Source organism: Lissotriton vulgaris, unplaced genomic scaffold, assembly GCF_964263255.1.
Source record: "Lissotriton vulgaris unplaced genomic scaffold, aLisVul1.2 SCAFFOLD_1461, whole genome shotgun sequence".
In the NCBI taxonomy this organism is placed as follows: domain Eukaryota; kingdom Metazoa; phylum Chordata; class Amphibia; order Caudata; family Salamandridae; genus Lissotriton; species Lissotriton vulgaris.
In genome coordinates, this window is record NW_028255424.1 from 110537 (window position 1) to 137406 (window position 26870).

The following is a 26870-nucleotide window of genomic DNA, read 5'->3' on the forward strand; positions in this document are numbered from 1 at the left end:
TAATGCAGGGGAAACCCATGCCAAGGCTGCTCTCTCCCAATTTTCAGGTTACGCCTAATCTGAGCCATGGTATTTCCTCTAGTCACTGCCTTGAATGCTTCCCAAACTGTAACTGCTGTGGGTACAGAACATGCGATAATGTCAAAATAGTCTATGATCTTATCCCGCAGATGTTTCACAAGAGTATCATCTAACAGCCACCAGGCATTCCAACCCCACATACCCTTCAACTCCCATTGTTGAAGTCTGAGGGTTAGTTGGACCGGTGAATGATCGGAAAGCCCGCAGGAGAGAATGACATATTTACCTATTTCATCTACATGAACTGTCTGTACTGAAAATGGGAAGGACCAACGGAGGCGAATGGTGAATGGCGACCCCTTGTGGACCACTCAGGGGTGTGATGTTCAACAAACAACATAACGGCCCCCTCTTAATTTTAGTATTCAAACTATTATCAGTCCATGACTTTATACTATATCCCATCTCACAGTCTGACAACAATTTGTTAGTCATTAGAATCAAAGTGATCCTGTGGAACTCGCGGAAGCATGTGCCTGGTAACACGAAGAAAATGAAACCCTGAAGAATCTAAACTAAAATCCATCCCCACCCTAAATTTCCATCCTAGAAGCATCAGTCACCCCAAATCATATGTAATAATCACATGTGAAACTCAATGGCAAAAAGTGAAAATAGAAACAAGCAAGCGAAAGGAGTGATGCACTTTGAATGAAGAGTCCCTTTTCTTTTCTCTTTCAGGGGCTTTGTATTGTGCAGAAAAGCTGAACATGAAGTCAGTCCTTTCATAATGGTCTCTGTTGCCACATGCGTGTTATTTCCCCTGGGTATGGTGAAGACTGTCTGCAGCAGAAGTAACCCCTAGCCCCAGGAACTCGACCACGTAATGTGCAGGACGGGTAAGACTTCCACCTGGGTTCAAATTGCAGACAATAGTTATTTGTGGAGGATCGGTGTAGAGGCAGGCTGAGAAGAGAAAGGGAAAAACATAGAAACGAGAGAAAGAGAGAAAGGTGAAAAGGAATACCATACTCAGTTACAGGTTTCCCTTCTTTTACTTTTGCAGGTTCCAGCCCTTTTCTCCTGCAGCTTTCCCTCGCCACCTTGCTGCAAGTTTACATTCTGGTGTACATTTCCATCCTGTCCCTAGCAAGTTTTTTTTTTATATAGCACAAACTTGACCTTAATCGGGTATCAGAGCGCTTTACATGAGCACCAGTTGCATTACATGAGGATACACATTTATTTTTGTCAGGCACAGGGAGAATAATGTGATTTGCCCAGAATCACAGGATGTTGAGCGTCATTGCCGAGACTCAAACCCGGTTCCCCAGATTCAAGGTCGACCGCTCTAGACGTTGGGCCACATCCTCTCCAAGAGGTTACAATATCTGTCCCCTGAGAATTTCAACTAAGGAAGTAAGTGCCTGAAAGAGTGTCACTGAGCTGGTACATTAATCTAAAGTAAACACCTCGGCAATCACCCAGTAAATATAATACATAAGCAAAGTATTTGAATGCCACAGCATGCTTCTTTCCTGGCTGCGTATGTTTCTGGTGCATTGCAGCAGGTAACTTCTTTGAGTTTGTCGTTGCTCAAATAGGAGTAATTTCTGATATTTATATGTCTGCCTCATCTTCATTGCTTGATTTTGCTCAAGAAAAAGTATCACTCATAGTTGTTGAAATGTCACTCATAATGACACTGAAATGATGAAAATGTGAACCATAGCAATCTGAAATTTTCGCAGTTATGCTAAACTTAATTTGGGGCAAAGCGTCAGAATTACCCACAGAAACAGGAACATTAGAAAAAACGCTGTGCAGTTTGATTCTAGCAGTTTTCTTACATTTTCATTTATTTAATGTAACTCAGGCTCAGAGCCTGGAGGCGGCGGTTCCATCAGCGGCCACCAGAGGGCGCTCCTTACCTGCTGATAAAACCCATGGAGTTGTATACCGTATGAAAGGGAGAAGGGTTTCCTCTTCCGGGTCAGCAGCGGCAGAGACAGCACCAGCAGCGCTGGTGACAACTCCTTGTGTGTACAGCAGAAGAGGAAGGAGCCCTGTCTGGTGGGCAGTCACCTTCATCTACAGATCCGCTCAGGTCCCAGATCTGCCCCCCCGGCCCCCCAGGGGGAACAGAGAGCCTGGACACGTCTGCACAGGTCTCTGCTCAGGTAGGAGATTGTCAGCACCTTCTACTGTGTGTGTGTGAGCACTATTTTCTAACATACACAGTGAGGGGTTTTAATTAAACAGGAGAATCTATGCACTTTGCTCTTCATTTACTCACACTGAAATGTCAGATACTGATTCATTCTGATATCTAGTCTTTCTGTTACACAGGCCTACATCTCGCTGTTACCGAACTGCTAGTTTCTGGAGATTCACTTTGCATATATTCCCTTCTTTAAACACTAGGCTGATTCACTATAATCCCACCGAAGGTTTCCAGACTCACCGGTGCTGAATTTATTTTATTTATTTATTTTGCAATTTTTAAAGCGCAAACAAATACCCATACGGGTGTCTCGGCGCTGAAAGCTCAGAACTCACTACTGAAGACGGGAGGGTTAGGAGGTAGAGAAAAGCCATGTTTTGAGGCTTTTTCGAAATTTAAGAAGCGCGGGAGCAGATTTGATATGGAGTGGGAGAGTGTTCCACAGTTTAGCTGTAGCTGTGGTGAAACATCTATCTCCCCAGGTGGCCTTTCTTGTACGAGGTACATTCAGCAAGAGGGCTGTGGAGGATCGTAGCATCCTGCGTTGCTCCACTGGACGAAGAGCTTCTTTTAGGTACTGGGGCCCTGAGTGGTTTAGGGTTTTATAGGCTATACATAGGCCTTAAATTTGATTCTGCTCCTGATTGGAAGCCAGTGGAGCCTTTTGATGTGGTGGGAAGTGGGAGTGAATTTAGGAATGGAAAGTAAGGTTCTAGCCGCCGCGTTTTGCACGGTCTGCAACTTGTTGAGAACCCCTTCCTGCGCATTCAGAAGGAGTGAGTTGCAGTAGTCTGTTCTTGAAAAGACTAGTGTGCTGATGAGGGTTTTGCCGGCTGATTGGGGTAGGTATGGCAGAAGCTTTTTGATTTTTTTGAGGGTAAAGAAGGCGGAAGATACGACAGCATTAGTATGATGGTGAAAAGTCAGCTTATTGTCGAAGATGACTCCTAGGTTCCGGACTTTTGTCACTGGTTGGGGGGGGGGAGCCCAACTCAGGTGGCCACCACTGTGGGGACCATGCTGGCTGCAAGCTCCCGAATGTCATCACCTCCGTTTTATCGGAGTTAAGTTTGAGGCAGTTTGATGACATCCAGGAGCTTATCGCCTTCATTCCTTCCTGAAAGTTGGAAGCGACGCTGGCTCCGTTATTGTGCACCGATAGCACTAGTTGCGTGTCATCGGCGTACGTAGTAAGGGCTATTCCGTAGGTTTTTATTACTCTCGCTAAGTCCGATACGTAGATATTAAAAAGCGTCGGACTTAGCAAGGAGCCCTGAGGAACACCGCAGGGAAGAGAGAAGGTCTGAGAAGTGAAATTCCCTACCCTGACAGTCTGAGGACGATTGGCAAGGAATGAGGCAATTAGATCTTTGGCTGTGCCTCCTATGCCCAGTGCCGAGACACGGTCGATCAGTGTGACATGATCGACCGTGTCAAATGCGGCAGAGAGATCTAGGAGTATCAGAACAGCTGCCCCTCCTGTGTCCATGGTTGTTCTGATTTCGTCTGCAGCTTTTAGAAGAGCTGTTTCCGTCCCATGTCCCTGTCTAAAACCAAACTGGGTGTCATCCAGCAAGTTGTTGTCGTTAATGAATGCATCAACCGGTGTGACCCAAAACCTTGTTTATCTTGTGAACGTCTGAGAGGAAGAGGACATTTGATTAGTCCCAACATGAGGGCCAGTCTCTGTTTATCCAGCCCCTGGTAGCTTCCCTTAGGAACCCCTTGCTGTTTACTGGATGTCTGGCATAGGGCATGGAATACACATCCAGCCTCCTGTAGCCTGTTCCATCCCATTTGCCTCCACGTCAGTGCAGGAAGCCTGGCAGAAGTTGGTTGGAGGCTGTTGAAAGGCAGATTGAAGAAAGGTCCACTGGTTTAACTAATCCTAGAATCCAGCCTGTTGTACTGGGGTGACGGTCGAAGAGGGTGTGGCGGACATCCTTTCACAGAAGAGCTCAGAACGAGAATTCCAGTGCTTGGTTTCCAAAGAACTAATTTGGGCCCTGAGCAGAGGCATCCTTTTTTAGCTGTTTGTGATTTATCTGCCCAGCTAACTAGTGCCATGTCTCACCTAATGCCCATCCTAATTGAGTCCGTAAGACCTACAGTCTAGTGGAGCAGAAACCTTGCTGGCCTAAACTATGTAAAGATACCATGACTTGGTGTGAATCTGTACCTATAATATACAGAGCTAGCCTCTGCATCTGAAATTACATTGTTTGCATCAGATTCTCCTCGTGCCTGGCCTGCGTTATTGAATTGTTTGCATCAGATTCTCCTAGTGCCTGGCCTGTGTTGTCGCATTGCTTGTATCAGTTTCTCCTAATGCCTGGCCTGTGTTATTGCATTGTTTGCCTCAGATTCTTCTAGTGCCTGGTCTGTGTTATTGCATTGTGTGCTCCTGTTTGTTATGTTAATATTCTAGTAGGTGCAGCTTTTCTAACAAACAAAGTATCTTTTATCCAAATATAGTGCATCTTACTGTAAGGGTACTGCACGGTTCCTGCAGCAGTAATCTATTACCTTTTTATGTAGCAACAGTCAGCACAACATGTCTATCAGAGACGTCATAAGATCAGAAACAGTAGAAAGCTACGAAGGTATGATTGAGAACAACGTGTTGAGTAAGGTATTTAATGAAGTTACTTCTGTGATAGACCGCAAAACATCCATGTGGAAACAACAGCAGTAAGACAATGGTGCACGGAATAATAGTGATAGATTTAGAGACAGTTCTGTGCAGTGTGTGTAATTTATTTTTCTTTTCTTCGAGTCTCATGAGACGGGTTTACAAGGTAACTTTGAGCGCACTGATTGTGGAGCATCAACGACTCTCAGTGACAGGCAGTTCGAAAAAGATGGTAACATAGAAAGGTTGAAAGATTTGAGTCTGGTAGAAGGTTTAAAATATGGGTGTCTGGATTGGCCTTAGTTGAGGACAAATGGCTTTGCGTTGCCACCTCCCAGGTTTGCCTTTAAAAGATCTAGAAACCTGCGTGACCAGTTGGTGCATACCCGCCCAATGCAGGAGCCGAGAACATCGGGGCTCCCATCAGGACATCATCCATGTGGTGGGTGTGCTGTTCAATTAGTAAATGGCAGAACAAGGTATTTGAACAAATTTACCAATTGCAAAACAACAAATGTTATTTACAGACTGAAATGCCAGTGTGGGTTGCACTATATTGGATTGACATCAAAGAAGATTAAGATCAGAATTCAAGAACATCTAAGTACCCTTAAGGAGGGCAAATTGACTACACGCCTGGTGGACCACTTCCGTGAACTGAAACACCACTACAAAGATATCAAGAGGATTGTACTAGAGAAGGTGTTGAGAGACACATACAACATCGAAAACAGACTGGACACTACAGAGGCCCATTGGATCTACCAGGAGCGGGTGGACCTACAGGGCTTGAATGACGTCATTGAATGGAACAAGGCGGGGCCGCTCCTGGATGAATGAAGTCAGTGGCTGTCAATAGTTCTGATGCACACAGGAGCCTAATTCGCACAGGGTACAATGGTAGAGTCAACCTTGGAATGCCCATGTAGCATGCAAGAAATATTGGCACACCAGTCAGCCCAATAGATTGTTAATGATTGGCAAGAGTCGGTGGTGCCAGGAGAATAAAGGTGGTCCCCTCTACAATTGTATTTTCCTTCAGTTTATGCATGTTGGAATGTTATGTTCTTTAAAAATGATGTTATTTCTTAAGAACTCACTCGTTTGCTACAGTCTGATCTGCGTGTGTGTGCACCATTCAAAGATGGCGCCCAGAGGAGTGGTGACGTGATCGTTTTATACCGGAAGAGGGAGGGCGCTGACTCCGTGTACACGGCATTAGCGCGCGCGGAGTGCGTGAGGCAGACGCTCACCGGATACCGGCGCGCAGCGAGGAGCAGCCTTATACCGGAAGAGGGAGGGCGCTGACTCCGTGTACACGGCATTAGCGCGCGCGGAGTGCGTAAGCAGACGCTCACCGGATACCGGCGCGCAGCGAGGAGCAGCCTTATACCGGAAGAGGGAGGGCGCTGACTCCGTGTACACGGCATTAACGCGCACGGAGTGCGTAAGCAGACGCTCACCGGATACCGGCGCGCAGCGAGGAGCAGCCTTATACCGGAAGAGGGAGGGCGCTGACTCCATGTACACGGCATTAGCGCACGCGGAGTGCGTAAGCAGACGCTCACCGGATACCGGCGCGCAGTGAGGAGCAGCCTTATACCGGAAGAGGGAGGGCGCTGACTCCGTGTACACGGCATTAGCGCGCACGGAGTGTGTAAGCAGACGCTCACCGGATACCGGCGCGCAGCGAGGAGCAGCCTTATACCGGAAGAGGGAGGGCGCTGACTCCGTGTACACGGCATTAGCGCGCGCGGAGTGCATAAGCAGACGCTCACCGGATACCGGAAGCAGCGAGGAGCAGCCTTCCGGTTGAAAGGTGAACGAGGCGGGACACAGGGCGCGGGACACAGGAAGCGGGGACGCTAATGCTAGGAGTTGTGTCAGGCCTGTGGTTGTGGTGTGTGCGCTCCGCTTCTAAGTCGGCGCATTGAGGCGTTTACTTTCTCTCGCGTGTGAGTGGAGTTATTCAGGAATGAGGCAGCACCTGAAATATCCTTGATTTCTCCACCAGTGATTCAGGTTTATATATTCTCTTCAGGTTGATAGAGAGCAGCCGCAATAAGCACCTTTGGGTATTGTGGACGCGTGAGCATACCCAGAGAGGTGGCTGCTGGTCTGCAAGGCGAGGGCGACCAACAGGTCAATATTCAATGAGTTCAACAAGTGCACGCGCAGCGCGCAGTGATTTGTATCATGAGTTCTGTCTAGCTGCGTGGTATGTGTTGTCTGTGTCTACTGACCCCAGGTACATTATTGAACTTAGTGTGGCAAGGATGAAATTGCCGGAAATGTGTTAGAAGGCAATGAAACATGTTGGCTTTCCATGAAAAACTGCTGGAGTGCGACAGTAGGTCTTGTTTTTAAATTGAGCAAGCACACGGCAGTGATTAAAACTGATGGTTGTGCCAGTGACTGTTTAGCTCGTTTTTATGTTGTGAAAGCAAGGAAAAACCTGTTGTTACTTTGACAGAAGGGGGTCAGGGTTGATAGGCACACACATATCTTTCGTGGTGTGTTTTACCTTTTTTCACACTTCCAATTCATTTGAGCACATTTTTGCACACTTTCATTTTGGTAGTAGAGACTGCCAATGATGATGATAGTCAGACCCCCCAGGATATTGCGGCATAGATTAGCAAATTTAGCGGCACAAATATGGAAATTTAGCGGCCCAAAAATGGAAATTTAGCGGCATTTTTGCGGCACTTTATTTTACTCATAATCATTCATTTTCAGCCTCAAATCATAAGAAAATGTTTTAGCAGAGTATTCCACTTTAAAATAGGCATGTTTAAAGTTCTGCTGCTCTACGGAAGCACAGCTCCAATCCTAACCTCATTTAAGGGGGTCCTATTTCTCCCTGGGACCGCCACTCCAAATATTTTTTTTTGTAGAACAATAACTTTGGTACAAATGGAGACAAAACTCTACTGATGTATGGTGAAGTAGGCATGTTCAGGGCAGGTTCCAGCTCTGGGTAAAACCATTCAGCAATGGGGTCCCAAATTGCCTTCACTTTTTTTGCTGTACAAAACCACTTGTGTCGCCTCAGATGGCACTGCTAGTACAGGCTTGCAACAAACATTACACTAGTCTGAACAAAAGGAGTTTAAGACACGAGTCCTTGGGGACTAATGTGTTTTTTATTCTTTTATTGGTTAATAGGTGAGGAAAAATCTGATCAATTATCGATAAGAAGCAAATTTGAAATAAATACAGAGCCTTCAGCTAGTCCTCCTAAATAGTCAGTCACATGGGGAGTCCTCCCCACCCACATCAGCCAAGGCTCAAGTTAATTTAATCAGTCATCTACAATGGCCCCCTATCCCAGCCACAATGGTCAATGACTGTTTCCACCATCCAAGACTCTTGACACGATCTAAAAAATACCTCCTTAGATAAAGACTTATTCCAAACTCTTGAGGGACCAGTCTAATCACTCCTATAATTTAAAAAAGGCTGATCTTACCCTCCCCAAACACTTGCTACTGCCCAGTTTCAACCCTGCCCTGACTGGGAAAAACCACAGAAAAAACAGTTGACACAAAATTAAGCGGTTATTGTGCAGGAGTGCTTTCCAGTAGCTAACCAATCTGGCTTCAGAGATGGGTTAGCAGAGAAACAGCAACATTAAAAGTGCCTGATTACGAACATTAAGTTATTGAAAAAGGAGATGTGTGCTAAATATTATTGCTCGAATCCCTGTCTGTCACAATTGACCATGGCAGGCTACTTCAAAACTAAATATTGCATGGACTTCTGTGGCAAGGTCTTGAGTTGGTTTTCATCTATTCATTTTTAACAGAAAGCAAATTGTGAAGATGGACAACTACACATCTACTGTAGCCAAAACATTACGTGGTATTGATAGAGCGCGCAGTTCACCCGGGTCACCGAGTTCACCTATTTCTTACACGCACTGGGCCCCGGCGTGCACAAGATTTAATACACCATTTATTTTCGGGGTGAACTGGGTGATTGGCTTCTGCTACACGCTCTTATGAGTAATTAAGGTTGGTTTCACCTCTGCTTACCATGTACCTGACTTACCACAGGCACAATTCCTACGACAGATCTGGAGCTAAGCAGGGAAAAGAGTAGACAGGTCTAGATCAAATACTCTCTACAATTATTACCATACTTATCCACGATTTCTGTAAAATGACCACAGACACCTGATGAAGTTTAAAAATTTATATAAAGATTCAAAGAGAAGATGCCAAGGCAATAAGCGATATGCAGAATAATATATCAAACATCAACATTAACACCAATAAGTAACTTTGTATTAGAATTATAACCATTAGAATATATGGGAAGACTAAGGGTAGGAATTTTAGAACAGAACTAATCACTGCAACTTTATACTAGGACACGAGTTTAAGGTTGGGACCTAAAACATGTACTTATCCTCAACTATCCTTACTAAATTCACTGCAACCAACTAAAGGTAAGGGAAAAACGGGAACATACTATTTATATAACGGATTGACAATTTGCTAAGGGTGGGGAGAGAAGTGGAACAAACCTATTAAACAATCACGTATAGTTCGCATAAAAGGGAATAGAGCAATATCATTGGCAAGTAATGCTTTACTGAAAGAATTTTTAGAGAGAGAGAGAAAAGGAGAGAGAGAGAGAGAGATGCAAACCCTCGGTCTAATAATTACCTAAGTTCAGATTGAAGTCTAACCCTGGCCACGGGTCAGATGGGAAGACGGGGACAAGGACCCTCAGGAAGGAATGCCAGAATGCGAGCAGGTACAGCTCACGGACAGTAAGGACAGGATACCCCTCAGGCTTTGGGATCAGGACTGGGTTCACCAAGGTACGACCAACTCCCACAGCTTTAGAAGCAACGCCAGCGTTACCCCTCTCTGCAAGTAATCCGCCAGTAACCCCGATTTGGGTTTCGAATTTCCCAGCAAAGTGCTTCGCCAGCACTTAGGATTTTCCACCCCTTAGGAGTTTGTGGAAAGTATGGACAGAGTGCTCCGCGGCACTTCAGATTGAGCACCTATAGAGTTCGTAGGGTCAGTGACAGGTCTGCTACTCGGACAAGTCGGACAATTTTCCTAAGCTAAACTAGGGCAATTATACAGTTTTGGGGACCCTCAGACCACCCACTAATGTTGCAAGTGACAGTTTCCCATATTATGATTGGTCAGGAGAGGTGGTGCGGTCATTACCACCTCCTAAAATTCAGCTTTCCCATATTTAATATTCAGGTTTGCACACCCGCCCCCCGGGTTCACGTTCCCAGGCATAGGAATACAGAATACAATACAAGAGTACAGCATATAGCAACAGTGTATGACAGTTCAAGGTACAATCTTGCATCTTCGGGATGGGTTCCCAGGCGCATCGGGCTTCAGGAGCCAGCTGGCTAGTTTTAGCTTCTGCGCAGTTAGGACTTTCCCTGGTCAGCTGACAGGGTTCAGAGGAGCCTCAATATGGCGTTGCTCACGTATGCCCCAGCCCACAAAGACGCGGTACATGAAAAGTAAGCGAGAACAAATTAAAATCATATATAAAATGATCACACTGTATACCATGATGAGATATTAACCAACCCTTACTTTATAATGACTATAGCATTATTGTTTAGTGCGAAAGGACAGATAAGCAAAAGCAGCAGCAACAAGCGGAGAGCGTGGTGAGAGTCAAGCAGCCATATTTGCAACAGTGCGCATGAGCACAAAACTCCCTCCAGAATGCGAGTGCGTCACATCACATGGGTATGACCGACGCATGCGCAGACTGAATTTCAGCGAAGCAGCCGTTTTTAGTGCAAGCTTCGTTAGTACGAGAAAAGACATACAAGCAAGCATCCTGGGGACACCCGCGTGTTGGAAAAACACTTTATAATTGACGAACAATAGTGTTAATACGATTATGCAATTTAGACAAGGGTTTTGCATGAGAGTAGGGCGCTTGCACGCGAATCCCAGCTCCATCAGTATAACTTAGCTTTCAATCCTAGCGCCCAGGTTATTCAATCTTTAGATGGAGCCACTAGGTTAGAATCTAAACAACTCTTGTGTTGCTCTGCATCTATATGTAGATGACACTCAAATGTACATAAAAACCAGTATCAAAGACATTGCCATACTGAGAAGTTACTTATCCTGTCTACGAACTCAGGTCCCTCCTCCCTCCTCCACCCCCCCTCCCCCGTGGCAGCCCGGCTGAGACAGCTCCCCGGGACACACACAGCCGCACCCAAGCACTTCTCACGTCTTTAAAAGACCATCTGCGTGTAAATGAGGCTTTGGTGTGAAACGACCTCTTCTTAGGCCCCTGCAGCTCCACTCTGCCGATTTCTTAGAAATGCTCTAGTTGCGCCTCTGACCGCATTGACCCCCTGTGCCTTTTCGCCTGCTTCTCACTCTGCCCCATATCTCTAATGCTGTACGGAAACACATAGTGACGTGCGTGTTTGCATACATCCAATAAGAAGCCCCATTTTAAAATAGCAGCAGGTACACCTTTTCGCTGCCGAAATGGTAAAAATCGCGGCCATCGCGCTTTCCCGCTGATTTCGCGATTTTTTCGTGAATCGCGGAATCGCGAAAAGCTGGAGGGTCTGAATAGTAGCACACTGATGAGAACCTATCAGTAGCTCCCATGGTGGTGTTTCCATGAGGTGCCTCCACTTCCCTCACATATTTTTTGTTGGACATGATGTGCTAAAATCCTGAGTGTGCGAAACGTATAAAACCTATTTATGTATGTGGGCAGACACACCTGAGAAATCGTTTTTAAGTACGGATAGGAGCACCCAGTGTGTACAGCATTTTATAAGCTGGTACCTACGCAGTTTAACCAAGATGTGGTTCTGGGTATGCTCATGATGTTTTTCCCGGTTTAGAGCAGGTTTTTGTGTATGATTATTGAGTTTGAGTGGAGGGCGACCTGCGTTATATCCCTCTGTAGCTCCTTTTGTGAACGGTCTGGATTGGACTACCAAATTCGGGTAGATGGAGTGGTAATACCTGGAGGAATTAAATTCTGGTAGCAACATGGGGACCTTGCCCAAAGGGTATTGATGCTACCAAGGATTACCATCTTCATTTATAACTGATAGAGAAAGTCAATGTATCTCGAGAGAAAGTCAATGTACCTTGAGGTTCTTGAAAAACTTTCTGCACTGTGCTGGTACAGTCCGTATGTTTATTCACTCATTACCATTTGCCAGTGGAAGTTCAGATAGATTAGCTGAATTAATTCTTGGAACTGTATTCCTGGCATCAGTTCTTGGAGTCTTGAATACAATGTGCTTGTATTATAATACAATAAAGTGAATTTGCCATTCCAAAGGTATCACACCCAAAAATTTGAATTATGCTACTCGATTCCTATGTTTGTAAACTCACTGTGTGCTAAGAAGAAATAACCACACTGCTCTACACGTGGCTGAAAAAACAGGAAGATTTATTTTAAGATACACTCGTCATGCAACTCTTGGGTACATAATTCTAACTCCTTGTCGTGAACTCTACTTATGAATACCAGAAAGGTCCTGCCAGTCGCTCTGCTGCTAATGCCAAGTTCTGTCTGTTCAAAGCTGCTTCCACTAAACTCCTCCTGTACAAATAAAGTTATCAAAGTTTACCCGAGTTCCACGCTACACACAACTCTCGGGTGTTAAAGTTCCACTCAATAACCCTTATACTGTACCTCTGACACCATTTCTTACCTAGTAGTTCACGTGGTCTCCGCGAAGGTACTCCTCTGCTCCCTCAACGTAACGTGTCTCAAAGGACCAGATGTTTGAGCGCTGGCCAGTGTATGCTGGCTTGAGCCCCTCAGTAACAATATAAACAAAGGTCTAGTGCCCTCTAAAAACAACTGTTAGCTTAAATTATGTTGATTTCTCCCTTGCTACTGTGCCAATAAAATGATAGAGGTAAAAAATAAACTCAACAGATTCTGGAAATATTTTAATAGGAGTCAAATTTAACTTAACAAATTCTAAAAAATTGCTTACTTCTTATCCCAATCAAATGCAGAATTTATTGACTTCCCTACTAATGCCCGCTAGGAATATCTCGTTGACAATATAAACAAAAGATTCAACCACTATTTTGAAGTATGCAGTTCATACATTTCAGATGTTGTGTGAGGGACCAAGATAAACCAGTTGAATATCAGGACTCGTGAGGATAAGCTTGTAGTCCTAAGGGCATATATAACAGTATATGTCCTACACCATTGTTGCCTTTACTCACCTCTTTAACATTTTAAACATGAGATACAGGGTGCTAGAAAAAATGGTGCTAGAAAAAATACAGAGTTAATGTCTAAAATAGCAAGAGACCACCACCAGAAAGTTAACAATAAGCATTATTAAGAATACCATCTGCTTTATAGAAAACAACTCATGTCCACTTTGTCATTGAGCCCTCTAGGCTCTATAGTGTCAAATCGCTTTATCCAATAAATCTCTCTTTGAGACAACACCTGGGCATTATTGCGTCCTACTTGAACATCCTCTTCTTCTATAATTTGAAATCTCAATTGTAACACAGTGTGTTTAGACTCCAACCAGTGTACCACCAAATTCGAATTCAAATTTTGACTTCTTATCATGCTATTATGTTCTGTGATACAAAATTCAACTTTTCGCTGTCTTGCCAATATATAGTAGTCCACCTGGACATTTTATACCATATATGATGGTTTTTGTGTTGCAAGTGGTGGAGTGGCATAACTTGATCATCTCACCTGACCTAGGATGTGTAATACTCTCCCCTATAATTACATTATTGCATTGTACGCAATTATGGCATCGTTGTGTGCCTATTTTTTCAACTGGTTTCACATTGGTAAACTTAAGTTTCTCTTTTAAGTTTCTGGTGCGAGTATATGAAAATATAGTTCTGTTCTCAAAAAGTCCCTTAAAATCTGGCTCATGTTGGTTTAAATCCCATCTGCGATTAAAGATTCTCTTGATGTTCCCTGACTGTGGAAAGTTTGACACAAATACCAGCCTTTTCAGTTCGTTCTTAGGGCGTTGCTGTAACAATTCATGCCTGTCCATCCTCCTCACCTTGCGCTCTGTATCTTCCAAAAGTTCTGCAGGATACTTCTTTTGTAAATACTTTTTTTTGTGCTTTGGTGATCGTCAACCCTGTGTCTTGATCTGAGCATATTCTTCTTATTCTGAGGTATTGAGAGAAAGGTAGATTTTCCACCAACTCTCTGGGATGGAAGCTCTGATAGAGTAAAGCATTGTTTTTATCTGTAGGCTTAGTATAAACCTTGGGGCTTAGACCTGTTCGGTCTTTCTGTATACTGACATCCCAAAAATATAACTCGGTCTGACTGATGTTGCTGGTTGAATTGTAAACTGCTGTCAATACGGTTCGATTTCACTATGAGCTACTCCAAAGTATCTGATGACCCCTCCCAAATTAGGAAGATGTCGTCAATGAAACGACAACTTAGTAACAAGTTCTCCTTCCATATTAGTTTTTCTAGAATATTTTCCACTTCGGCACTTCCCATCGATGTTCCTCTCAGTTGTAAGTGAAAAAGTAACTATGATACAAACAAGTGTAGTAATTCCAATAGAAATACTCTATGAGCTTTTATATCTGATTAATTCAACAGTTCCCATTCCACTGCTTCTATACCGTCCTGGAGAGGAATTGAAGTGTACAATGATGTCACATCCATGAAACATAATACCCACTGTTGCCACACTTCCATTGGTAAAGCACCTAGCTTGTTCAGAAAGTGCGTGGTATCTTTGATGTAACTACACCGTGACTGGAAAATAGGTTGCTAAAATGTGTCCAAATATTTCCCGATTGGTTCAAACAATGAGCTGCACCCTGATACTATGGGTCTGAATGATGGATCTACCAGATTTTTATGAACGTTTGGAAGCATATACAAGTGTGGCATCCCAGGGAACGATGTTGTCAAAAAAACATTTGGGGCCATATGTATCAACATCCTGATTTGCGATTCTCAAATAGCAATTTTTTAGAAATCGCTATTTGAGAATTGCAAATAGGGATGTATATTTTGCCTTAATATGTACCATTTGGCAAAATTGTATTCTTAAACGCCGAAATTCTGAGAGTTTCGGCGTTTGCAAATGAGCTTGCCTGTCTGGTCACTAAAGTGATCCATCCCATATCTTCTGCTTTCTGTAAGGTGACAGTCAAGACCACTGCTGTTTTTGGTGTGTGGTCTTTTTCTAGTAACACCTAGGTTTGTACATCTCCAACACGTTCGTCGACTTTTTGTTGGTAGAAACTTTGATCCATCATTGCTAATCCTCCTCCTTTGCTGTGGGTTGAAATGCCTGATTTGTGTTCATGGCCAATGTTTTGATGGTATTCTTTTCCTTATTTGTTGAATTGTTCGGCATGTTAGGTTGTATTACATTTGCTCCGAATCCTTTTTCACCAACAGTTCAAATGTGTCCAATAACTCATGGGATACTGGCGCCTGGTACGTGCGTCTAGGTTTGAATTCCATGAACTCGCTCTGATTCAAAGTCACTTGTGAGGGTGCTGTATTGGTAAAGAAGTGCCTCAGTCTCAGAGCCCTCATAAATCTAAAAAGAGAAATCTCACTTTCTAGCCTGTTCGTGTTATGTGTACCCACAAATGATGTTCCTTTTTCAAGGACTTCTGATTGTTCTGTAGTTAAAGATTAAAACGAAATTTTTATAATTAGACTTTGTCCTGCTTTCTTAAGTTCTTTCTTGGTTTTTCTTTTTCCTCTGCATGTTTTCCTTTTGTAAATTGGGCTTTTGTTGATACTGTTGCATTCGGTGGTTGACCTGAATTGTGTCCTGAGGACAAAAAAGTTGATTGAGTAGAGGTAGTTGCTAGCTCCGGTTCTTGTATGGAGATCATTTTTAGGTACTTGGATGCTGGCCTATGGAGCTCTAAATGGATCTATGTCTTTCTCCGAGACCAGGCTCGCCACTGATGATTTATTATTGGGTCTCTTTCTGTTCTCTCTCTGAGAGTAAACCTCTGCCTATGTATACACCTCATTGAGCTTGTAGTCTATCGTATCTCTTTTGAACTTATGTAATTTGCTTACCTGTATCTCCTTCGAATAGACGTCTCTTTTCCTATTTATTTCCTCCAAAGTGTTTTGCCAAACTTTATCCTCCATTCTGCTGGATCATTTTTAGGTCTCGCCTGTCGATGCGCATGCGCATCGAGCTTGCGAGACTATGGGGGCTTAAACACTCTTTACCCCACTTGCAAGGAATCGTGGCGATTCCTTGCAGTGCCCGTGAAATTCAAGCTCAATGCGCATGCGCATTGAGCTTGAAAGCGCGTGCACATGCTCCCAGCCGCCTGCCTCCCCCAGGCGCACTCCTCCCACACCCCCACTCCGCCCCCTCCCCTGCCTGCCGTGTCGCATTTCTTCCGTTCCCTCAGCCGCACTCCAGGCCCCTGCTGCTTTCACACCCTCTCCCCGCTCCGCCCCCTCCCCTGCCCGCCGTGTCGCATTTCTCCTCCCCCCTCCCCTTCTCTGCCTTCCCTCCGTTTTGTTCTATCTTTGCGTATTTTCGGGCAATTATGTGAATTCTTGCATTGTGTATGCTTGAATGTTGTTAAGCAAGCTTGCTTTCTCGTTTTATTCTGCCATCACCAGTCTGCATTTCGCCAGAATTCAAGTTTGTATCAGTTTATTAATTCACATAGTTCGTTCTGTTCAAGTGGACTCTCCTTTTCCCTCGTTATAGCACGTACGTAGCAAGTTAAAGATGCGAGATAGAGAAACGCCATATTTTGGCAACAACAGGATGTGTGGTGTTTATTCCAGCTCGAGGATTAACCAAGCTTGTTTGGTAGGGGGAGGCCACCCCCTATCTAACATGACATGAAGACGACGTATGGCAGTCCGGCCCCTGCTGCTTTCACACCCTCTCCCCGCTCCGCCCCCTCCCCTGCCCGCCGTGTCGCATTTCTCCTCCCCCCCTCCCCTTCTCTGCCTTCCCTCCGTCTTCTTCTATCTTTGCGTATTTTCGGGCAATTATGTGAATTCTTGCATTGTGTATGCTTGAATGTTGTTAAGCAAGCTTGCTTTCTCGTTTTATTCTGCCATCACCAGTCTGCATTTCGCCAGAATTCAAGTTTGTATCAGTTTATTAATTTACATAGTTCGTGTTGTTCAAGTGGACTCTCCTTTTCCCTCGTTATAGCACGTACGTAGCTGAATTTAAACAGACTCGTTCTTCAAACGAGAATGTTGGAATTGCGTCACTTGTGACTGTTGCACACCTGGCTTGAGTCGTAAAGGTCACCGAGGTAGAGCCCTCTGCATCGGGGACGAGACGGGCGCCGCGCCTCTGTCAAGCTTTGTTGGTATGTGCTGTCGGAAGTTCAGACTGTGGGCGCTGCTTGATGCACAACCCAAGCAATACAGTGCGCCCGCGGTTCTTAACCTTTTCACTTGTTGTCCCCCCACCCGAATCACGACTGTAAGCCTGGGTGCACTGCCTAAATATTTCTCTGTGAACCTGAAATTAATATAATCACACGTGACAAGTTAGGTTGTCGCAACACGTCATGCATGTGCTTTAGCTCGTCTCTTATCCTTGGTTGCCGATAAAACGTATTTTTGAAGGCCACTCTTCACTTGAAGCCTAGCCAAGCTAAATCGAATACAACACTGTAGTTTACCTTCAGCTCTGAAGGTAAACTACATGCCGTTTTGTGCATTTCAAGTTTCATCCGTAGATCCTGCTCCTTCCTAAGTTTTTGATGCGACCCTCCTCTGCAGAACACTCTCCTAACTAAGCTAGTTGTTTCTGTGCTTATCTGTAGGGCCCTCTGCTTCCTAAGCTCGTTTCCGTGCTCATCTGTAGAGCCCTCTGCTTCCTAAGTTTGTTGATGCTGCTCTCTTCTGCAGAACCCTCTCCTAACTAAGCTAGTTTCAGTACTCCTCTGTAGCGCCCTTTCCTTCCTTAACTGGTTCAGTGCTAATCTGTAGAGCCCTTTCCTTCCATAGCTCATTGTTTGTGCTCATCTGTAGATCCATAAACAAAAAATAAAATGTATTTACATTTTACACACCAAAAGCTCAAACTTTTCACATCCACAGCCACATCCACCGCCACATCCACCGCCACCAGATCCACCACACCCACCACCACTACATCCACCACCCCATCCACCACCACCACCACCGCATCCACCACCACCACATCCACCACCACATCCACCATCACCACCACATCCACCACCGCATCCACCACCACCACATCCACAACCACATCCACCACCACATCCACCACCCCATTCACCACCACCACCACATCCACCACCACCACCGCATCCACCAACACCACATCCACCACCAACACCACATCCACCACCACCACCGCATCCAACACCACCACATACACCACCACATCCACCACCACATCCACCACCACTTTCACCACACCCACGACCACCACACCCACCCCACCCACCACCACCACATCCACCACACATCCACCACCACATCCACCACACATCCACCAACACATCCACCAACACATCCACCACCACCGAATCCACCACCACCACATCCACCACCGCATCCACCACCACCGCATCCACCACCACCACATCCACCACCGCATCCACCACCACTGCATCCACCAACACCGCATCCATGACCACCACCGCATCCACCACCGCATCCACCACCACATCCACCAACACATCCACCACCACCACATCTATATGTGTGTGTGTGTGTGTGTGTGTGTGTGGCTCTGTGTGTGTGTAGGTGCAAATGCAATGTTCTTGGATTTTCGTCACAATAAAATACACTGAACATAATCTTCACAAAAGTTATTTACAAACGTTTAAGGTATTGCCATTATAAATTACAATAACTTTTATTTAAGTATTAATTATTTACAAAAATAAAAGCCATTGTTATTTGTAATATCATAAATCCCTCCTGACTGTTCCTCCGTACAAGAGGAAGCGTCTCGGAGGCAGCTGCTTTGACCACCTTGCAGCTGCCTTCTGGAACTCTCTTCCCCTTCACCTAAAACTGAGCGACAATATCCTCGGCTTTAGACATTCCCTGAAGACCTGGCTCTTCTCTCAGGCACATCACTGAGCTGCTTCATCTCTACTAATTGACTGTCGCGCCTTGTTCCTTTCTATAGCGCCATGAAGCCTCCGGGCGTACGAGCGCTCAATAAATGCTGATTAACATTAACATTAACATCTAAGTCACGTAAATACAACACACATTGCATTACAAATGCTATAGGTGTCACATTTGCGAAAGTTAAAACTATTGACATTGTAACTGACAAAGCTATTTTCAAAACCAACACATAAATAAAAAAGTGTAATTTACAATAACAATCGCTCAAACTTTCCTAATGCGAGACCTATTGCATTTCCAATGCTTGTTTTTTTATCCTGTTGATCTCATCGTCCAGCTCTCTGGTTGTGCGCGATAGCTCCTCCACTAGCAATAGGATCCGATCCAATGAATACTTATATAGGATACTGTACCATCTGTCCATGAATTCTGTTAAACTGAAATCTGTATAACATGGGTTTTATGGATAATTGCAACCCCCGTGGAATCCTTTTCACTTTGTGATATTGAATAAGTGTGGATGCAAGAAGACGTTGGTTGAGTTCTCTTCTCAACAGATATTGTTGGGTAGGTGAACCTCTTTGTGCCTTAAACGTTGTTGTTTTTCTTTCTCAAGCATATGTCTGTAACCTGATCTGCCGTATATTCCTTAGTGTTTGCCCTGTTGTCTGTTAAACTTGAAATGAAGTCAAACGGCATTTTAAATGTGTAGGTTCTGTGACAGGGTGACAAAAATGACCTTCGAACCTACTGTAAATGCTTGTGCACACTAATATACCCTCTACGTATAAACCTATGCAGTGGCTTGCTCGCCGGGTGTGTATGTTGTCAATCAGACACTCCTAACTCCTGGACCTTCCTGTTTCATATTGTTTATGTTTGTTTTTATTATAGCTGCAAATATAAGCCCCTGAAGAAGGTTGTGATTGTGACTGAACTTTGGATCAAGAAGTTGTTTTATTGCATTAGGTGTAAAGATGAATAAACCACAGTAATGGTTCATATGTTCATAATCCAGATAACTGTTTTGAGTTTAACCGCATCGCTGCTGCGGCGATTTTTGCGCTGTGCGGCTTTTTTTTAAAAGCCGCGTTACATGACGAGCTGAGCTGGTCATCAGCATCGAAAGGGTTAATGTTAAAGATTTCTATATGAGACGGTCTTATTAAATGAGTGACTAACAGATATGATACATTCGTACAGCAGTGCCCCCGGGGTCCAAAGTAGTATTTTCTTTGGCACAATTAGGGGCAGTAGCAATGGACACCATGGCCTGTATCTTCTCAGAATCTGCCCTGATCCTCTCACTCCCTTTTTTTTTCCTTTGCAGTTCTTGGATGGTCCCAGTCTAGTCTTGAGTCTGACGTGCAGCCTGTGCTTTGGACAAAACAGAGGCTTCTGGTCTTGGTACTAAACCAGGAGTAATCAATTCCTTAGACCTTGCCTCTCTCTCATCCTTCGTTGACAACGGTAGACTTACTATCAATGTTCACGTCCACTCCGTCAACCGCGTACGCCATGTCATCGCCACTGGCTGGGTAACCTGATGAAACGTGGGCCTGCTCCTGAGTGTGGAGTTCTTCAGTTTCAGGACAGTGTGACATGACCATATGTCTCCTCATTGGATTCCCCCACCACCTGTAAGGCGACAGGCCCATATCTGAGCAGCCTGCCATCCTAGGACTCCACCCCCCCGTCCCGTCCCCCCCCCCCTCCTTCACCTGGAGTCTGTAATTGGCCGGTCCTGGCACCTCAGATCCTGGTGTGCTTCTTTGGTATTGTAAATGTGATTTGTAAATTTCCTCTTTTGCAATGACACAGTGGCCCTTGGCCCTGAGCCCCTCCTGGATTGGCCGGTTCACCGTGGATCTCCAGTGCTTAGCTGTGTCTCATTTGTAAATGTAAATGTATAGGCATTTATATAGCACTACTTACCCGTAGGGTCCCAAGGCGCTTCGACCGCTGCGAAACCCTTCCTGGCTTCCCTGAGAGATGGTCCCTTAATGGGTATCTCCAGGGTGAGACCAGGCATCCCCGGCGGTCTGGTGGGGCCGTTAGTGAAGATGAGGCAAGCTAATGCCCAGAGTTGCCGAGTGTGATCGCTGATCAGAGTGGGCACCGAGGCGAGAGAATTATCGAGTCCGCTGACCCTGGTCCAGAAACCTGCCGCACCGGGAATCGAACCCTGGTCCCGGGCCGTCCTCTGCTCTCGGGTCTGCCGCCTCTAACCAGTGAGCCACCCCTTCCCCACTAGAATCCGCTGTCCCGAAAGGCCATCCCATCCCGGGAACATTGCCAATAGCCCCATTTTGGGGTCTTGCCCTATTGGGAAACCCAACACCTTTTCCAATGTGGAGAAGATTCTCCCCCAAATGTACGATTGGGTATTTCCACACGGTGTGTATCCAATCTTCAGTTGGGGCTCCACATCTGAGGCATTTGGGGCCCTGGGCCCTACAATTTGCCATAATGTGTGGGATATAAAGTAAACTCTATGGAGGAATTTAAATTGGATTAGTCTGAGGTGTGCGGGAATCAGTGAGTGCTTGGTTTATAATTTTAACAAGTGAAACAACAGAACTAAGTGGCTGGTCAGGATGATTAACAAAATTTTTCGAAAATCACGTAGCCAATATGTACCACGTGACCAGTAGAATTATATTCCAACCAAAATTTATTATCAATTAAACTTAGATCTCATTCATTTCAAAAGCGACAGACAAAAACAGAAAACTGTCAATACAGGTGGTTCAGCAACATGCAATGTATATACAATATATACAAATATCTACAAATAAACAAATGTGTAAACAAATAAGTTGAAAAATCAGACAGAAAAACATATTACACACCAACAATAAGACAAGAAATACTGTTCCAAATCAATTGCAAAGTACAAAATGCTGTTATAAGCAATGCATTACTTGTGCATGGAAAGAAACGAAACCAGTCCTTAGAACTAGAAACCAAAGGGCAGGCGGAACTAAGATGGAAATTGCCTGCCTGCCTCACAGAGCCTGTGGTCGAGTGTTTGTAGGGTTTCACAGCTAGGGCATGTGGGAGTGGTATTAATTACAACCTAGCTGCACCCGTTGGTCTTGCCACAGGTTGGGGATGTCGACGCGTTTCGAACCTTAGATGTTGTAGGTTCTCCTCAGGACAGGGACTGGGAAAGGATTAATCTAGAAAAAGATTGATAATTGGTGTCAGATATATACTGGGTACCATTGCGTGCACCTACTCTGACTCAGCGCGGTAAGAGAACAATCATACCTGCACAGCGGGAAAGGAAGCTGCCGGAGTGTAGGTGTGCCAAAATTCAACTTGGAAGTCTAGAAGAGAAAGTCAGAGAGTGCACAGTGTGGTCAATATCCCTTATGTCAGGTGGGACAGCGTGCACCTAACAGTTACACCTGGGTTAGGAAGGTGGATTTCATACCTGCGCTTAATAAACTGGTAGCCGGGAGGCGCAATGCCCGTGGCGCGGTGCAAACTCAGTGGAGGGGCCGGCTCACATGTTGGGCGCTGCTGTGGTGGGCTCTGGTAAAAGACACCAAGACAGGGAGAAAGATGCTTGTGAGCAATCCAAAAAATAGAAGGAATCGCAATGGCGTTGTGAATGGAATAGGAGGTTAGCTCCTACCTGTACATAGAAGTGGAATCGAATTCGGTGGGTGGCTAGTTAGCGAACCAGAGTCGGACCAGCAGGTGGGGACCATTCAACCGCGACCTGCTGAAACCGAGAGAGATACAAATTAGCAGGGGCGTCTGGCACGGGGTCCGCGGAACAGTGCGGTTCGTGTCAGAACCGTCGCGGTGACTTACTCGTGTAAAGGAACTTGTATTCCGCTGCCGCACCTCAGGAGATTCAATCGGAAAGTCTGCCGCGGAGCCCGCCACGGTGGTTTAAACCAACCAAGTCAGATTGCCAGAGAGTGCGGAGATCGAAGAAGGACTGCACTCACGTAGTTGGAATGCTGGTAGATGTAGTCACAGTGTGACTGCCATCGTTTGAAAAATTACTATGAGCGTGGAAGTACAGGGGGTGGTAAGGAGGACTTGCGAGGGCAGGTACCCATTCTAATTAATAACGGCACTGGTGGTTGTCTCACAAAAAATATGAGGAAGGCGCACGTCACTGCTGGCACCGGAGGTACCAGCACTAATTTAAAGTGGATGTGCATAGTGAACAGGGGCCAAGTGTATAAAGGCCCTGAGTAATAGTGGATACTGACATTCTATTGGCTAAGTAGCGTATTACAAGGTGACAGCCTGATATGTAAATGAGTGTGACACAAATATAACAATCCTTTTTTGAGTAAATACAATACATTAATTTTCTTAAGTTGGCATAAAGGCATAAAGTGCAACATACAACCAACCTAGCATTTAAGAGAAACATCGCAAAGTAATAAAGTCCCGTGATTACCACAACTTAGCATTTCCACAATGAATAACCTTGCAACGCACATGGAGGATCATCCTGAGTCAGGAACCAACATTTTATGGGTGTAGTTTGAACGATTGCCCCACAGTTTAACATACATGGAGAAAGCAGCACCTGTCTACTGTGTATCGAACCCGTGGAGATACCCCACCAATACATTATCTCATAATGGGATGTAACGACCATGACTGGCACGAAAGTAGGAATTAGGAACAGAGAATTACAATGAGCTCATAAAGAACTGAATGAAACAATGGATAGACTTAATAAGAGGACGCAGCACAGTTAAACCACAGCTCAACCATCAAAGCAGGACAGGAATCCTAGTCAGGAAGGGGCTCATAGACTAGCAATTTCGGACATTTCATTGAGACCAGAATTAGATGTATCGAATTTCAGGATAAGATACGCCTCTTTTTGGGACAGACGGAGGTCGGGATCTCCACTGCCCCCTCTAATGACTGCCAAGACGGTCCATCTTATGTCCTGAGAGGAGTGTTTTTGTTGCAGAAAATGGGAAACCAGAGGTGCTGTGAGATTTTTATTGTTTATTCTCGAACGATGTTGGATGATTCTTTGGCGGACCTCCTGCGTGGTCTTGCCTATATACAGCTTCTTGCACGGACATTGAATTGCATACACAGTGTATTTAGTCTTGCAATTAGTATGTTCATCATGGCGCCAGAATTTGTTCCCATCCGTGAAGAGAGAACCCTCTAACGTGAGGTCACAGACGGAACAAGTCCCACACTTGCGGTGGCCCTTGACTGGATTTGCTCCGAAGATCGTACTCTGGGAGTCCCTTTTGGGTGGGGGCCTAGTGGATGTGATCATCTGGCCAATACTCCTGTTTTTAGGTCGAGCGACCTATCTCAATAAGCATGAGCATTGAGCGGGAGCTCAATATATAGCGTCTTAAACAGACTTTACCTAACTGGGCGATTTGGTGCTGTGCCCGTGGCTTTTAGGTCAATGCGCAAGCGCATTGACCTAAAATGCGCGTGCACATCACCAAATTGCAGTCTGTTCCCTCAGCCGCACTCCTCCCACACCTTTGAAGTGAAGCTTAGCTTCACTTCAAAGGCCCCTGCTGCTTAACACCCTCTCCCCACTCCGCCCCCTCCCCTACCCGCCGTGTCGCATTTCTCCTCCCCTCCCCCCCCCCCTCTGCCTTCAATCCGTCTTGCGCACGGCTTGCCCAACTCTGTTAACCAGGCGCCCGGTTGTATATATTTTATTTGCTGCTTAACACCCTCTCCCCACTCCGCCCCCTCCCCTGCACTATCTCCAACACGTCCCTCTTGGCTGCTTTCAGAAGTTGGCAAATATCGAGAGGCAGGCTCAGGCCGAGCAGGAATAAAGCCAACCCCCATCTTTTTTTCCTTCTCTCAAACTCTCTCACTCACTCGCCCTCTCTCCGTCTCCCTCCTTCCCAAAATTCACTGAAAACCTGGTTGGGGAAGGCTGCCGAACGCCTGAACGGAGAAAGTGCAAACAGGCAGGAACTTTTTCCAAGTTGTCTACTGAGCAGATGTAGTAGGGAACGCAGTCTTAAAATTTCATGCGTGAAAAAAACACAACAATGCCCCAAAAGAAACAAACAAAGGAGGACACAAGGGTTTGGCATCATCGCTAAAACAAATTTCGCCAGGACTTCAGCCCAGTCTGTATGTAGCCTTGCCGCACTTTAACGCTTCGAGTACCAGCAGTACCAGCAGCCATTTTACTCGGGCTAGGGCCAACTCTCTCACACAAAGGCCTCTCTGTTTGCCGACCAAGTCAGCATTTGAGATGCATCTATCTGTTTACAACCGTCCACCGGTCCGAAAACAGAACATCAAAAAGACAAAAGCGTCACCGTGGCAAGGGTGCATCTGATAGGAGGACATGTTTATCCCACCCTGCCCTCACCACCAGAAAGACACGTTTTCATTTGCTTCTCACCACCCGAGGGAAACACTACGATAACTTGAGTCATTTATGAGAAATTCACAGTCTAAAGGAAAATTACACCGACGTGATGTTTCATTCTCTGAGTCTTTGTTTGAAGAAACTCAAAACAGGCCAGAAATGATCATAAATTACATATTTTCAAAATGCGGAACTTGCAGAGAATTTGACCACTAATAAAGACACAAAAAGCCATCATAATACAGTGCTGTTTTATAAGAGTTGAAAAAACTTTTTCTGGAATGAGAAAAGGTAAGGATTTGAACAGGTACTGCTCTAGAGGTGCAAGTGTATGGCCGGCCTATGACCACTGGAAATCTCTGTTTGCACATAACAATCGGCCATCGATTTTCACTCTATTTGCACAGATTTTCATCTGCGAAGCACACACCAGACGTTTTGACAGTATCACAGACTGTTAGATAAGTGAAGCATATATTGCAACACAGAACACCAAATTGCCTTATCATGGAATGAGAGAACTGATATTACTGACAGATCAGGTCATTGGTTTTACACAATAGGAGCTTGAAAAAAAAAGAATCCGTTTATCACATTAGCTGATGTTCTCCTCTGATAATTTGTAAAGGTGAAAGAACAGAGGACTTAAATAAGCTTTACCTAGACTGGGCGATTTGGTGCTGTGCCCGTGAAGAATTTAATCTGTCTTAGACACAAATACAGACACGAATTTAAATGTTATTGAAATAAGATCATCTTTTCTCTGTCACAAACCCTTATGAAACCCACAGGACCACCACACCCACCACCACTACATCCACCACCACATCCACCACAACCACCACCCCATCCGCCACCACCACATCCACACTCACCACATCCACTGCATCCACCACCACAGCACCCACCACCACATCCACCATCAACAACACATCCACCATCACATCCACCACCACCACCACATCCACCATCACCTCCACATCCACCATGACATCCACCGCAACATCCACCACCACATCCACCACCACCACATCCACCACATCCACCACCACCGTATCCACCACCACCACCACCATACCCACCATCACTACATCCACCACCACATCCACCACAACTACCACCCCATCCACCACCACCACCGCATCCACCACCACCACATCCACCACCACATCCAACATCAACACCACATCCACCATCACATCCACCATCACATCCACCATCACATCCACCACCGCATCCACCACCACATCCACCACCACCACATCCACCACCACCACATCCACCACCACTTCACCACCGCATCCACCACCACCACATCCACCATCACATCCACATCCACCATGACATCCACCGCCACATCCACCGCCACATCCACCACCACCACATCCACCACTACCACATCCACCACCGCCACATCCACCACCGCCACATCCACCACCGCCACATCCACCACCGCCACATCCACCACCACCACCACCGCATCCACCACCACATCCACCCACATCCACCACTTCCACCACATCCACCACATCCAC

The 26870-nt window shown here is 45.4% G+C and overlaps 1 protein-coding gene across 1 annotated transcript in view; it reads left to right on the top strand.

The window, feature by feature from the left end:
• The first annotated feature begins 2069 nt into the window (after window positions 1–2069).
• The window catches only part of LOC147659136 (uncharacterized), a 150548-nt gene continuing 125747 nt past the window's right edge, over window positions 2070–26870 (top strand). The window contains exon 1 of the mRNA XM_086951947.1: window positions 2070–2201. The gene's annotated coding sequence lies outside the window, so the exon portion shown is untranslated. The remainder of the gene's footprint in view (window positions 2202–26870) is intronic.